The sequence below is a fragment of the Nyctibius grandis genome, chromosome 8 (genome assembly GCF_013368605.1).
Source record: "Nyctibius grandis isolate bNycGra1 chromosome 8, bNycGra1.pri, whole genome shotgun sequence".
In the NCBI taxonomy this organism is placed as follows: Eukaryota; Metazoa; Chordata; class Aves; order Nyctibiiformes; family Nyctibiidae; genus Nyctibius; species Nyctibius grandis.
In genome coordinates this window covers 29824813-29839916 of record NC_090665.1, presented here as the reverse complement: position 1 = coordinate 29839916, position 15104 = coordinate 29824813, and the positions used below count along the sequence as shown (strand labels likewise).

Here is a 15104-nt window from a genome sequence, read left to right as displayed (position 1 = left end):
TCTTACATATAAATGTGTTTATGCAGGAATAAGCAAGCTCTTTGTGGTGACATCCCTCAGTTACATTTAGCTGAGATGGCATTATTAAACACGAATATAACCGCTCTCCATCCTTAACCTGGGAAAGAGCACATACAAAACTTAGTAATTATTACTGAAAAAAAAAAATTCCAAATTCCAGCTCAACTTTCTTGGCAACTTGGGTTAGGAGGATTACTCTGTCACCTTCAATACTACCCAAAAGAACTTGTAAGCAGCATAAAGTTTGGGTGGGCATTTTCTGCAAAGAGACTGCGGGTGACATAGGTGTTGCAGTGGTGTGGAGTTTAACAAGTCAGCTACAAAGTTGTCAATGGCGTGTTCATCAGTTTGTGTTCTTCCGCCCCGCTGACCAAACCCTGGTGAAAAAAGTGCCTCCTTATCCATATCTTTGCCTCTTGCTCATATGACACAGACGTTTGGGGTAAGACTAGAAAATACACTCACCCACTCCTGATTTAGACAAATCACAGGTTCTCTTCAATGTGGGTGGCTTGCACTCAAGTTCATGATTTATCTTGAGGAAAACGTTTGACGTTGGCAGAGTCCTGGGTCATATTTCTTGGTGGTTGTTAGCCTGCTGATCATAGTATTGCCCTTTGATTTCTTTTCTTTTTGTTATTCCTTTCCCCATTGCCAGCCGTAATGCTTCCTGAGGCAGCAGACACTGAGGTATACACACGTCCTGACATCAATACGGCACCAGGCTACTGTGAGTGCTTTCTGAGAGCTGTTTTTCCACTGGAGGATGTCTTCCTCTTTGCTTTTTTAAAAAAATTACGTGTCAGTTCTTGACTCAGTTTTGCCATTTGACTTGCTGCATGGCGATGGTAGTGATAGCAGTGATGAGAATTGGACTAGATTTTTATTCTCAGGTTATTTGCATGAATGAACAAGAAATAGCCCAGGCTCCACTGTCTCCAAACGTAGTGTGGTAGTGGGGCTGCCAGAGTGCCTGATCCTGATCATACCACCTGCAGCAATTGCTGCAAAACAGCTGTCAAGCCACACAAGCCTGACTAATACAGCAAAGGTTAGGTTCTGAGATTTGTTGTTTGAAATCAAGTCCTTTGCTCTACTTTTCCTCAAAGTCTATTAAGAATGCAATGAGTTTTTATGTCTCTCCTTTCTGCTAGGTCTATGTTTCTCCAGGGGTAATGCAACTACCTGCACAGCTCAATGCTCCCCAGTACAGAGTCATCCTCTTGAATGCAGGATTCTGTCCCAGAATAGCTTTGACAGGCACCCAACGGCATTTCTGCTCAGTGATCTGGTGCTGTAACACGAACACACATTGTACAGTTTCACTTACCTGTGTAGTTGCATTACTCCAGGAGATGACCGGACTTCTCTCTGCTCATATGGCCAATATGAAAGATTGATGGGCGTGAGCTAACATTAAATTTTTACCTTTTTCAAATACTCCTTTGAGGTTCTTTTGTAGTCCCTGCCTCATATTGACAAATACTCAGCTTAAGTAATACTTACATTGAATCTCCTAATTTATTTCTATTATTTTGAGAATCTGACATTCTTGTTCAGTCGTCCTGTGGCAGCCTTGATAAGAAGTCAGGGATGTACATCTTAATCCCTTTCCAGATGTTGAGCAATGCACATCACTGCAGGTTTAGCAGCATTCCCTTGTGGTTACTGAGGGGGTGCTAGTTCTGGCTTTATAAAATGCTTTCTAATAATTGATGGTCACTTTGTATTCATATAGGTTCCTGCCCTTAAAACATAAGGATTGAAGTTTTCACTTGCACACATTACTCCAGTCTGTCTCAGCTGGGCTGCTCCTACACTCTGCTGGTGGATATAGAAGCCTTTTCGGAGGAGCTGTGTTCTACGCATGCCTCATGCAAACAGTAGTGCCTCCCCTGCCCTGCCTTGTGTGACATAATGGCCTCGGCATTTACATGCTGCATCGTGGGATACTTTGGACAGCTCCTTTATATATGAGAAGACTCCAGCGAATTACAGCAGTTGTATTCATAGCATGGTTTTGTTTATTAATCACCTCAGGAGACTGTACAGATCTGAAAAGTGTGGAAAAGTATTGTGAGATGGTTTACGAATCCCACTAATCTTCAAACTGACTTACCCATTTTCAAGTGTGGGTCTATCCTGCATGGTTTTTACTTTTTAGGAACTGGGTAATAGCCTTTGGGAGGTCAGCAATTATCCCAGGGCTCCAGGAGTCAAATGCAATTTCATCTCATTTTATTTCATTTTAGATTTATTGCCTTGGTCATTTCAAGCAGATAGATGAGAATGTAATCATGACCAGCTACAGCTTTTGCTGTTCTGTTTCTGCATCTATACAGCCATGGCAGCAATCCCAGCCAGCCCCGTTAGTTCTTCTTGATGATACTGTTGGCATTCTTCTACCACAGGTTTGATCTCAAATTGCATTTTCTTCCACCTGTATCTGCCCTAATAGATGCTCAAAAGGTATTGAGGTAGTTACTTTCTTTAATTCTTATATCTAATACATTTGCAAATACATGAGTATTGCATGAGAAACTGAAATGACTTTTACTTTTTTAAGATGAAAAGCTTATTACCACCTGCAGGTCTGTATAATGCCTTGCTAAATTGCTAAAAGACTATGCATATGTACAGCTTCCCATCTTCTCTGCAGCAGGCTTGTTGCCCATCTGACCTGTGGCTCTGGAAAACCTCAGCAATGAGACTTATGCCCTCCTTACTTTCACTTGCCTTATTGCTTTTACTCTGAGTGCAGAGGACATTCTATTAAGCAAGTGCTCTTCTGGCTGCATCGCTGTATCCATTTCCAGCTCTCATCTGCCTAGAAGACATGCCAGACCTTTAAAACACCATGTAGATAGTTTGCTACAGGGGTCTTACAGCTTGCTACCTATTTGAGATAAGTTTTCTGACTTTGTATGTAACTTTTATGAATTGTTTGCCCCAGTTTAGTCACATGCTTCATTCATTCACTTGATTTAGTTAAAAGTAGAGTATTTGTGTGTTGATATTTCCTGGTATTTTAATTCATTCAACTTTTCATGGTAATTTACATTGTCCTGCTGGTATTTTGATTGTTCTGTCATGTAATATTATGCTGTATGTTTTTCTCAGCCGTTTCAGATTCTCACAAAATGCCACAAAGTCTCTGTTATCTAGCATTTACTGATGTTTATCTGTCCAGCTGGCATTCATACTCTTCTCTGCTTTTGTGCTGCTGCTCTCTGTTCAAAGTTCATGCTTGTGCGAATAGCACCAAAAGTTTATTTTTGCTCTTGTGTAGTGCATCAAAACCAGATATGTGCAAAATTACATCTTCTGAGTCAGTTTTTTTTCCTGATGTGGTGCATTTTTTCTTTTTGCTATTGTAGGCAAGCTTTGGCAAAACAATTTTCTTGTCAATGCAAAGAATCCCATACGCAAGACAATTACCAGTAGATTTTTTTCTTCTCGGCTTTGTGCTAATGCATTTATGTTTGCACAAAATTTTTCCGTGTCTATGCAAACATTTTCTTTTGTGAATGGTTAACGGTTTCTGACTCTGCTCCACTGATGGCTGGCCTCAGCTTGCTCTCTAATTGTGCACATCAGCTCTGCATTGCTGTAATGCTGCTGCATGAGCTCTCCAGGTGCCTCTACATTACTGTTTTATTTTAGATCAGGAGTACCCCTTTGAAGTGAATCTCCTGATTATCCCCACATACTGCACTTTAGTTCTTATGGCAGAGCAGTCTCAGAAAGCACAAACCGGATTTTATTTTTGATGAAATGAAACCTGAATGTGTGCTCCAGGAGTGCACCTAGAGTGAGCTCCAGCTGCTAATGGGCATCTGGCCCATGAGACTAGACTAGTGCTAGAACACAGTAAAAAACCCTGGAATGCCTATTGTGTGGACACCAGTCTGCAGCATAAACCATTTAATTTTGCAACTCCATTCCTATTTGGCGTATTTGTCTGCACTAGTTCTTAATGTAAACATAGCTTCTGAATGCTCTCATTTGAATCACTGCAACTTTGTCCCACCTACAAACTGAACTCATCCATTAGGATGCAATGACCTCACGGGTTAGCTGTTTTATAACATTGGGAAAGACAGTGAGCTATCATTTCTTTAGACTGTCCATAACTTGGATAATACATATATACACATATATATTAGTCACATCATACAAAAATATGTCTATTAGTCACACATTTATATTACATTACATTCTATTATATTTTAGATAGAAAATATTTCTGAAGGTTTGCTAAAAATTCTGACTGATTTCTTGATTTTGGAGCCTCAGGCTGTGAGAGCTCTTTTTCCCAGTGCAATTTTCACTAACATCCAATATAGCTCATTTTTGTGTCCACCTGTCCATCTTTCATGCCAACTCACATACTACCATAATCATTGCTTGCTTACCTTTTTTTTTTTTCCCCCCCTCTTTTGAGTCTTTTGCAAGACACTTTTGCAAGTCTATATCCACAGTAGTAAATCAGAGTCTGGAAATGTTTCCAGGCACAAGGATGTTGTCATCTATCCTAACAAAGTGTTACAACATTTTCTTGCCCGCTTTTGGCCTATCAGTGTCAGTAGTGTGACTATCAGTGACCCAGGCAATTCCTGGAGAGGCTTTGGAAGTTGGCACGCTCCAGGAGCCATTCCCAGCAGGCAGCCTGCCTGCAGCCAACCTGCTTTGGAGACTAACAGCTTCTGATCATTGACATAGGCTGCTCGGTGCCAGCTAGCCTAAGCACCTAGGAATATTCCTGGGCATATTTAATTTGAAAGTACAGACATATCTTTCCTTTCTGAAGCTAGGTGTCTGTAGGAGTTTATTCAATTCTGACGTCAGTGCCCAGGCAGAATAAAGTAAAACAGTGTAACATCCAAATAGTTTCAATAAACACTATTCTGTCATCAGGGACTTTCTGGAACTAGAGTTACAAAGCTTAATGCATAACCATATAAAGTATGTCCTAGTGTGGAGTTATTTATCACAGATATCACTGCATTTTTTAACATTTAAGGACATCTCTTTTATCTTTTTTTGCAAAAATAGAAGTACAAATGCAACTTTAAAAAGCCAAGAAAATAAACAATGTTACAGCATGAGCCAAAGTATGAGCTGTACCTTCAACCTAGTCTTAAAGCAAGCTTGTGCACCAGGTATGTCCTTAAAATAAATGATTTCTCCATTCTACAGCTACTTTAGACCACACAGGATTCATTTCACGCTCTGCAAAATGCTGCTGTAGCCTTAATTAGGAAGCAAAGCAACCTCAGAATGCTATAAAAGTCTTCTTTTTGACATTTTAACTAGTATCAGTGACACCGATACTGACAGATCATAAAATCACAATATTTTTATTTAACTTTCCTTTCTTAGTGAAATAACAGCTTTAAAAAGTCAGTGTTGACGATTACGTCCGGGGAACTCAGCTTTATTTAATACAATTTACTATCAATTGTTTTTTTCCTTAGGAAAACTTTGCTTCAAAGTCTTTAAACATTTCCCCAACAGAAATGAGTAGATTTGGGGGTCCACTGACTCAGTTTTATAACAAAGAAACTGATCTGAGATATGCCAAATACTTGGCAGGTCCTAATGACACTACTGGGAATATGGATCATATCTGAAGACTAGCCCAGATGCCTAGTTCCTCTCTTCAAGATTGAGAAATACCTTGAGAATCCTGGTTATAATGTCTTACTTCTTTCTGAAAATAATACAAGTTGAATATGCACAGAATCAGTCTGGGCAACAGAACTGGGAACTAATTTTCATTTCCTTTCAGTATTTAATTAGGTTTCTTGAGCCTGCCTCTCAGTGTCTCTGTTTCTGCTCCAGAAGACAAAAGAAATGAGATAAAATGGACACTTGTTTCATATTGTTGTCTTCCCTTGCAAAGGTTTTATGCCACCTTCATCATTAAAATATCCCAGCAGTGTCTATTAACTAATGAACTCCACCTATCTTGCATGGCTCACCTGTCCTCTCATTCTCATTCTTTACATATGGGACTGGCTGCTTTGTTTTGGTAACATTTTAGTAATTTCCTTCCTGTAAAAACAAAAGCAAGCAGCAACATAGGTACACTTCTGCACAGAGAAGGCAAAGTTGGGAAAGTGCCTTTTACTTTCAGGGTGAAAGGCAAAGGCACTGAGTCTTAGGTCCTGTGGAAGCTTGTTCCACAGTTGTGGACATGCCCCTAAGCCAACTCAGTCACCTTACACAGCAGTGTTATAGAAACAGCATTGCTGAAAATTCAGCAAGCACAAGGAGTGAATGGAGACACAGAGTATAGTCTTCCCCTGGGGTTTAAGCTAGCATGTAAGATAGAAAGGATCTTTGGTACTGTCAGTGCTGAAGAAAAGAGCCAAGAGCTGTTTTGCTATTCTGTATTGGGATGGCTCATCTAGGGCTTCCACGCCACCAACACTCCTCATTGTCAGCACATGCAGGGAGCCAGGCAAAAAAAAGAAAAATAAAAAGTGGAGGCTATACAGGAGGTCAGTGCTTCATCTGAGACGGAAGATGGATCTTTACTTCAATGCGTGCTGAACCTTACAGCTTAACTGCTGTGTCAGAAAATGCTGGGAATCCAGCCTAGAAAATGGAGGAAGGATGGCCTAGTGTGCTCAGGGCAACTTAGGTTTCTGAGCAGACACACTGCAGCATTTTCTGCAAGAGGAAGTTTTCTGGAAGATAATTACAACTGCTACTACTTCATACTTTCCTTTCTTTCACCTTTTAGCAGAAGGTAAATCACAGCAATAATAAATCCTTCTATATAAATGCAAAGCAGAGCTAAAAATGAAATTGATGTTGCAATTTTAATTTACCACTTTCATTGTTGTTAATTTATACGCAAGCAGTGTGCCATAAGTTTCCCCTGGAAAATAGTCTAATTCCTTTCAAGCATCCCCATGAAAAACAGATACAGTCACTCTGAGTTTCATGCTGTATTCTTTATATGTCTTAAAAGACGACTTATTTTTTGTAAGTTGGGGAAAAGAACATACCCCTGTAGCGAGACAAAGCAAAGCAGGTTTCAACCTTTATCTGAAGTTTCTGATTGCTGTGATAAGGGGTGAAGAATAATTTAAGATACCCTCAGCTATAATAGAACACAGTAAAATTACAGTAGCCTTTTTTAAAGTCTTACTATTCTTATGTATATAAAAGCCACCAGGGGTCCAAACAAAGCTGAACTTTTTGTCTGAGCCCACCTCACAACAGTTCCAGTGCAGATCACTAAGCTACATGTTATCTTTCAAAACCTCCTCCATAACTTATGCCCAGACAAACACCACAACATAAAATTTTCATTGCCAGCCTGCCTCTTTTACCGCATATGTTACAGGCAGCAGTCAGGACTGGGCTGTGAGGATTACCAGGCTTCACCACAGCAGGGTTCAAGGTTCGAGGTGGCTCATACAGATCATCGCCCAGGCCTGGACTCACAGGGCAAGATGGGCAGAGGGTGGCAGGAGGGCCATGGAGGGCAAGCCAGAAGCAGCCACTGTGGAGCTGCTGTATGAGAGAAAGCCCTGAAATATTTTGAACTTCTTTGCAACTATTTCTGAGAGACTGTTTCCACAGGAAAAGTTCAAATGTCTAGTACTCCAGCTGATTTTGGAGGGGAAAAAAATGCCACAAATTGGAATAAAAATTTTGAGTTAGGGAAACTTCTGTCTGGGAGAATGTAGGTAAGTTACGCTACTCAAGTCAGCAGACTTTCCTACTGTCCATCTTCACCTTTGAGATGACTGTTGGTATATTATTCAGTTCTAAACAGGAAAAAGAGAGCAGCACTACTGAGAGCAATTGTGTTATTTTCTCTGCCAGGTTTCCAGAGAAAGGGGCCACATTTTGGGTTGAAACTGATTTCAGATTAAACAAAGTATCTGTAATTCGGTTACCACCATTATTGTACTATTACTTTCATTGTAACGCTACTTAATTACTTAACATTTCAATTTGTATAAGTAAAAACTTTCATCTCTGAACTAGAAATACTTCCCTAAACCCAAGTAAAACATTTTCAAAAGATAAATATCAGAAATCAGTTTTGTACTGATTGAGCTAAACCTAAGTAGTCTTCAGCAACGTACTGAAATTATTTAAGTGTTTAAGCAAATGTTTACAAGTACTGTTAAAATAAAAGATCTTCATTTTCTTAACTCTAAAAAGAAATTCTATCCCTTCATGACTGTGAAAGCCAGGTAGAACCCAAATGCAATAAAAACCATCCCAGCCTAATATTTTAATTCAGTTGTTCAATAATTTCTATTTCTTTGCATTATTTTTTCTTTATTATACTTTTATAATACCCTCAAATATATCTATAAAACTTTACAGCCCTTTTCCAACAGCATATGGTGTGTGTTGTGAAGAGAAGCATGTTTATGAGCTGCAAGACAGGAAGAAAATTAAAGTACCCTTATAGGACTGAGGTTGGGAGAGTTGACTATGGTTATGAGCTGAGATTTTGATGCATCCACCGCTACCTTGAGTCTCCAGGTTTCCATTCCAATTGCATTATAGAATTATCTTGTGTTGGGCTGATAACACTGTACAATCTCTCAGTGCTTGAAACTGAAAGTGAGTTATGTTGCAACAGTCCCTTTCACAGCAGCAACTGAGTATATCCTGGCTAAATGAACAAAGCTAGCCTTGAAAGAATTTAAAATGGATTTTAACTGAACTAACATTTATTCCACTAGAGATGTGGAAGCAAATATTCAATGTACCTAGATACTATTCAAGAACCATTTGTCATATCCTGATACAATTCCACTCTCTAAATGAACTTCAGTCAGTTGGGATAGCGTCTAACAGCAGAGGCTTACTTGTCTTTGAGCTAGATGGGCTTAAATGTGCCTGGTCACAGTTCTCAGTTCTGGGTTCTAAAACAAACTTTCAGGAACCACCTCTGTGGATGACACTATGTTTGGGGAGAGTGACTACATGAAGTGGTCACATTGGCTGTGGGATCCAAGCTTTTGGAGTCCTCTAGTCTTTCCTGCACTGCTGACTCCGGCAAGAGGGAGCCTTGCTGGAGTTTCAGGACATATCTGCAGAACAGCTGAGAAACACAAACATAACAAAACACTTCTTGCACATGCACACACACACGCATGGCTGCACATACTTTTTTTTCTTTCAAAAAGCTCAAAAGCATTGTATGACATTTTGGACAAATGCCTCAACCCCTTCAGTCTGACCTCCTCACGCCTAGGAGCAGTAAGCCTGTTCAGTATTTCACTTAGACTCTGCTCCCTCTGGAGAAGGAATAGTCTCCCTGGTTGAGAGAGCATATACTTTTGGAAACAGCTTTCTGCATCTTTTTTTGACTGCACATTTCTGCTTGTCAGGCTTTCAGTGTCTGAACCACACTAAGCTTCTGGGCAGGAAAGGGTTCATCTGCCCCAACACAGGTCTCTAGTGTCATGCTCTAAGATCCAGACCTGCACAGATGCCTCAGACACCTGTAAGGTCTTAAACTACACCTGGAGGCAAATATATCCCACTCTGAGTGTGTAACATTCAACTACTCCAACGTCCTAATATCTGACTTCAATGCTTACAGTCATGGACTTCACTCCTTGTGCTGGAGACTCCTAAGGACAATTCAGCCAGTCAGACACCATAAAGTAAGACCTCTCTCCGTGGATGAGCTGGGGATGGTATTTGGACAGTTAAGTGGGATGCTTACAATAGACTGTGTTAAGACTCCACTGCAAAATAAATGCTCGATTCTGTACTAAAATTTATATTCTCAATGTGTGATGAATTATGAACCAGTACTCATACAGTCAAAATAGTGGTCATGACTTCACACAGGCATCCCCTCCCAAACTGCCGTTTAGGAACTAGACAGCTAAAGACATAGACTGTATGGGAAGGAAATGCTTTTTTTAAATGGAGGCACAGATGCAGACTTTCAATCTTTTCAGACTGCACATTCAGCACTCAAATGTTGTTATAAATACCCTTGCACACAATTCACACTATATAGACAAAAATACCTCAGTGATAAACAACAGAGAAATAAATTAAGTCCTATGGAAAAATGTAAACACTAAGTCTCTCCTCCATCTGCTTTATCCTGGTAATTAAGTCCAAAATCCAGCAGCAGGCACAGAAGCCCACCCATAGACCAAGCACTAAGGGTCAAAACCCAAGTTATGACAAAATTGCTAACAAAATGGCTGCAGTCTATCAAATGAATGATTATGACTTTGTTGTGAAGAGAGAGAGGGGAGTTCTGAGGCATGAGGTATTTATTGGCCCTGCTCTGGTACCACCCAGAACAGCAGCTCTGAGAGACCATGCTCACTCCTTCTGGGTGCTCTTTTAAAAATGCTGATTATGAAAGGCACGTTCATGCTACAGTTGCCAAAGGATTTCTTGTTGCTCCCGCTTTAACAGGTAAGATTAGAGGTTTCAGAATATCATTTATGCTAATGTAAATGGCATATGAATTGTTTACAGCTTAGTGATACATTTTTAGTAAAAGAGAAAACGTAGATATATTTGTGCTTATAGAGCTTTGTGGGTTTACAATGAGCCTTCTGGTTTTCAATTTACAAATGGAAATTTTTGAAATGGAAATTTCAAAATGTCAGGAGTGCTCGGCATTTGAAAGAAGGCTCAGTAAAGGCAGTGAAAAACTTCTGGAGAGACTGGATTAGACCTGTGGTCTGGAACTGGGAAAGATGCATTTTGGCATATATTTAATATTTTAAATGAGAGCACAACTATTCAGAAAATAGTAAGTAATGATTAGCATCTAGGATATAATGCTCTATGCTCTAATAATGGGTAGTATAAAGAAATAAAATTATATTTGATAGGTTCTAGAATTCAACTACTTCAAACTCAACTGCAAGGTCTTGTCTTGAACGATCTAAAATAAATGTACTATTTCAGTGATACGCTTCTGGGTTTCTCATGAATCCAGATATACTGTAAAAAACAACAAGGTATTTTATAGCTTTTACGTATAAATAAATCAGCAACTTGGGAGACATACAACATAGTAATAGATATAAAAAAAACGCATTAATTATTCCAAGCAGTTGAACAGGAAAGAGCCAAAATGATTAATGAAAGAACAGATATATGATATGACACATCCTGACCAATATATGGGTTATACAGTGACTTACTTACATTGGATAGTTCCAAATGTGGCAATCAAAAACAGAGCTGTGGCATAAAAAATAAAAGGGAGCTATTTCATTAAAACTTGTCTGCTGAGTTAAATGAAGGGCAAACAAGGTCCTACCTATGTGAGGATTAGACCCACCTTCTTAATAACAGCTAGGGCAGGTGTTCTTAAACATCAACCATCAGAGTACCCAAGTGCAATCAGCCTGAATGAGATCCCAAGAAATCAATAAAATTCTTGCCAGGCCCCTTCAAACTATTACAGAGTCCCAATGTGCTGCAGAGCAGCAGATTACAGGCTGGCTGTAATTGTTCCCTGGAACAACCCAAACACAGTTCCTGGGCCTTAATGAATTCTGTACAGCATGAATAGGTCAGCAAAGTGCAGAAATCTCTTTTCTCAACTGCTACATGTAGAAATGGTGTGCCCAACAGCTCAGCTCAGTTACTGGGGGCAGTTGCCCTGTGCCAATATATGGCAATGGGCAATGAAACAGAAATAAATTTTTAATTCATGTGTCCACAAAAACTCAGAAAGTGCTGCTTTGACTGATGAGGCATCCTTGTGGTTGGATCAAAACTACACAAGATTACAGAAAAACCTTCAAGGATTTTTTATAGCAATAAAAATAAAATAGGTGGGAAAGAACATAATCATGTTCCTTAAGTATGATCTTAATCTTTAAGCAAAAAGACATTTCAATTGCATATTACTAGATACTGTTAGCTTCAGTGGCTTATATTGAGTCTGAACACTTTGTTAGGATTCAGGGGCTTCCAAGCACAGCCCCTAGCCCACAGCTGAAATGCTGGACAGGGCCAGAGGCTAGGTTGAGCAAATAAGACAGGAAAAGTCTACAGGTCCAGCACATACTCCTGGCAATCCAAAATTTCTCCTGGCAGTACTTCTGTTAGACTTCATGCATTCAAGTTTAAGAGTCCTCCCTACCTTTAATCTCAGCAACCCAGCTTGAAACCTCCATTATTTCTACAAAAAAGCTTTCCTTCCAATCAGGATAATTTTTCTCCCGCTTTTCCTGAACACTTCCTTTTTTTTCCAATTCAACTCATCAGTCTTGGTTGAGTTCTCACTCTACATCATAAAATCCCCCTCTCTCAATTGACTGCAAACTTCAAATATTTGTAGACCACTGAATTCTCCACCTCTTATGTTTACATGCATCATTTAGGCAGGACATATGGGCACCTAAGAGTCTTAGCTTCTTTAGCCTCTCCCCATAAATCACCTCTTCTAGATCTCTTGTACATCTGTGCATGTCACTACACCTAGGCCTGTGCTTAAGGGCCAAATCTGTTCCTAAGAGAACTAAGAGGAGATGTAGTCAAAAATTCCTCTCAAAACTAGCACAAGAATAACACAATTCTTGGAAAACAGGCTGAAAATGAATACTTAGTCTGCTGTCTATGACCAATACCATGGACTTTGTTTTACACTTTCCTTGCACGGAGCACTGTGTCCCACAGAGCACCTTGCTATCCAACTAAACAGCTCTCTTAGATGAGAAGTTTAAAGGGACAATGATGCTTTCAGAAGCTAAAAGCCCAAGTCTTTACATGCACATCAGTAAGTACATCTGTGACTAGTACCATAAACAAAATGGGAATACATAAATAAAAGTAGGTTTTACTAATAATAGCTACCTGTAGATACAGAAGAGACATTTCTGATTGCATAGATGTTTCTAAGCCATCTGGATGTCTGTAGCATATAGCCTGCAACTCCGTAAGACTATATCTCGTATAATATCAAACATTTTACCAGTGCTTAATGAATAAAAAGATGGCTAGAAGTACTGCTTAGAAACACACAATATTGTTAATAAATTACTTCTCTCACTAGGGGTAGATTCTAGAGGAGGAATTTCGTATCATCAGGTTCTCAGACTAGTAATTATAGCTTACATCTTGAAAGGCACAACCTTGCTTTCACAGATGCAATTTGCATCAAAATCTGCACTTACAAAATCAGGGAGAAGAGTTTTGCACACATAAATTAATTGCTGACACATTTTCTAGTGCTTGAACTGTAGACAATTAGCTATCAATCACTACTGACCAGGGCTTTACTCAGTGAGGACACAAAGAATAAGGCTCTGCAACTAATACCAATCCCGCAAATACTGCAGTGTCCTAAACATCCCCAAACTCCATGAGTTTCACCTGACAAAGAAAAATCTCTTTGCCAGTAAAAGCTGGTACAGAACTGAAGGTTGAAGAAAGAGCGGGGAGAGGGAGAGGGAGAGACTGATTTGCTCTCAATGAATATGAAAAAGCTGATCTCTGCCATTGAGGAAAATTCTTGCACCAGCAAGTGCTGACTGATTGCAATGAGGAATGCTTTATCACCAAGATCCAGACACCCTTTCATATGGTGATTATTATTCCTGTCATGACCCTCTGGTCATCAAGCCACAGTGTCTTTTGTCACAAAACAACTATCCAATATGGAATAATCTAGGAATAAGCCTGTAGCATAATATCTTCTACTTGCTTACACACACAGCGGGAGGAGAAAAATCTTCTTCCTATGAGTTATTACCTGCTCTAATCCACTTTGGAAAATAGCAGTATTTCCTTAATTTTGTGAAGCATGCAAACGTATTTTTCACAAACCACAGCTACCTGAATAGCTCAGCCCAGAGCTGAAAGCAAATCCAAAAGCTCTTTCAGGTAGTAACAAATAGTCCAACATCACCATCAAATCCACGGCAGCACAGAAACTGTCAAATATTCCCATTAAAATTTGATAAGGACGCAAAGGCAGAATTGCGTGCCAGCTTGCCTCTACGTTTAATTCCATATTGTCTTCTATAAGGCTGAGGTCTGGCATAATTCCTGATGCTATTCTTGGAGCAACAGCTCTGACAAACAGAAGTAACTCATGTACAAAGCCCCAAGTAACAGCACATAGCACCCAGCAACATTAGCTCTGTTTTAGTTCCTATACAATAAACCAATGTGAAATTCTTCAGAATAGAGACATTTTATATTAACATCACCATTGTCCATATTAATATTATCCAACTACAAAAATCTGTAGAACTCATTTAACCTTCCATGCATTATTTCTCTGGCTTTTCTCATTCAGCTGCTTGAGAAAGGGGCTACGACTCTGCAGTCGCAGAGAGTCTGCACTGCACTGAAAGCATCCAGGGGAGAGGGCTGGGAACCCCTGCTCTGGGAGCAGACATGAGAAGCCATGTCTGGCCACGCAGGTCAGGATTTTTTTATGTCTTTTCTGTCCTTATTGCTTATGTAGATCACCTAACACAAGGCCTGTTTTGAACGGTTTCATCCAACTAGCAAGCTAACCCTAAGTAACAAATACAACAATACCCATATAACTGTACAGAATAAAAAATTAATGGTGTTAGAGAAGGATGATGCACAGAGACATTATGTGTGACACTGGGGAGGAAGTGGGGGTAAGTGTGCATGGTTAATATGAAAAGATGTCAAAAAAAATGAAGCATAATAATAGTGCAATTTATCCTTGCTAAACGTACTGCGCTGTGCTATAATTAAATATGAAAACCTAAATTTATCTCTATGTTCAGCTGTCATTAACTTAACAGGGAGTGCACATGTTTTAATCTAATGGCTGATTTTTTTCTCCATGTGCAGCATATTAAAATGTATATTAGCCTCAAGGTGCATAAACACAAAATAATAGACCAAAGGTTTTGGCCTGTGGAGAAAAAAATCCATGCTCAAAGGCCGTCAAGTAGCTGGTGATGCAGGGGAGACACTCACTTAGCCTCATTAAGCCAAAGCTCTCTTTTGCTTGTCTTTTGTTCTGCATGACAGCAGCCTCTTTGTTGTATAATAATTCATTCCAAGTTCGTTCCAAGCTACCAAAACTGGTGAACTGTGGCCATTTTAATGAGCAG

General features: G+C 39.6%; 1 protein-coding gene across 1 annotated transcript in view; it reads right to left on the bottom strand.

The window, feature by feature from the left end:
- DPYD (dihydropyrimidine dehydrogenase) overlaps positions 1-15104 on the bottom strand; it is a 375099-nt gene that overhangs the window by 27645 nt on the left and 332350 nt on the right.